Below are 1,717 nucleotides of genomic sequence, written 5' to 3' on the forward strand. Positions count from 1 at the left end.
GCTGAAGGTCATAGAGGGAGAATGAAACAGTGTGCTACGCCATGTACCATCGTACCTGAGACTGAAACTCTAGAGAGCAGGAGACGGAGCTTTCTTGGCATCTAACTCATGCCTGCAGAAATCCCTTGTTGCAGGTGGTGAGAGGTGTGAAAACTATAGCTGCTTTCAAAGTCAAGGTAACTGATTCTTTAATATGCCTGCAGCCTGTGTTAAAACAACAGTTGAAAGCGTAAGAGGAGGAGATAATGATAATGACAATAAATGAACCTCCCTCACTGCCTTGGAAGTACAAAGGAAAATATATGAGGTATAGATCATATGCCTTTATCTTACCAGTAAACGATGAAATATTTATGGGATCGTGATAAACATAGTATTATTAAGCAAGTAAAAGTACAGCTTTGTGTTGTGTCCCATATTGTGATATCTGAAAAGTCAGTGTGTTAAGAAATGCTGCTGGATCTTTGACATTGTTTAGGGAATGTAAGCTTTCATTAACAGTCCTTCAGTGCTTTAAAGTAGGTTCACGGTTTAAGTATTTAAAAGCTTAGTAATCCAAAGGACAAAATTCGGCCCTCTACCCCCAAACTGCAATAGGAAGAATCTTCTCCAAGCTGTGATGCTTACCCCCTCCCCCAGCTTTTAAGTGTAGGGTTAAATCTGCTTGGTATTTAAACACAGTGTAGGATTGGGACTTGCAGTTTGAGATACTACTTCTTCATTGGCAGTGGAGGAGGATCAGAATCAGTTGAAGATGATACACTGATAAGCATGTTAGGAGATGACTCCAATGTAGAATTAGTGGGGAGAGAAGGAGGCAGGTGTAGGAGGACTTCAACCTTCCCACCCTGCCTCCCCTCCTTCCCCCTCCCTGAAATGTCCCCTAGTGGGATACTTATTCCAGCCTCTGGTGTTGAAGTCATGACTCCGTGGCTTTTGCAGTTTTGATGTCCATGTCCACTTCCATGTCTTTTCCATGTCTTCTTTCTCAGCCCCAGTCAGATCAGAGCTGTATCTGTCCCTAAATAGAGTTCAGTATCTCCTCTGGTTTACAGTGTACCTGTTTGTCTCTTGCTTGCACACTGTGATTAAACGATAAAGAAAAGTGAGGATATCATTCATTCAGCTGCAATAAACTAACAGCCAGAACAAAAAAATTCCAACTCCAATTCACTTGCTTAGTATCTAAATAGATAGGTATCAGCTGCCTTTATTTGGCTAATGCTTAACATAGACTTCTTTGGTCCTTTATGTTAGGAAAACAAAGGCATGTCATGTCACCATGCCTGTGTCACAGGGACACATTACCCCCACCTCAAAAAGAATTCTGCCCCAATCAGATACACACTTTCTGTTAATGATTTCAGCGCTGGCATGCAATATTCTTTCAGCCCATTTTAAGACTGGGCATGTTCAGCTGTCCTGAGGAGCTGGGTCAAGGCGTGTCAGGAGTATGAACAAAATGGAGCATCTGTGCCCTGCAAATAGAGTAATCTGAAATGGTAACAGCGGCCCTAAAGAGCTGTGCACGATATTCTTGCTGCCGCTGGCAGGAGACATCACTTTCTGCCCCATATTCTCTGATCCTTCCTTAAATGGCAGCAGAAAATAGGAGACAGCAATTGGTTTTGGGACTTGTAAGGAGCGGGGCTGTGGTCGTTCTTAGGCCATTCAGCATCCTAGGCAATTGCCTTCTGTTTGGGTTCAAAGCTGCACT

The sequence above is a fragment of the Pygoscelis adeliae genome, unplaced genomic scaffold (genome assembly GCF_000699105.1).
Source record: "Pygoscelis adeliae isolate BGI_AS28 unplaced genomic scaffold, ASM69910v1 Scaffold99, whole genome shotgun sequence".
NCBI lineage: Eukaryota > Metazoa > Chordata > Aves > Sphenisciformes > Spheniscidae > Pygoscelis > Pygoscelis adeliae.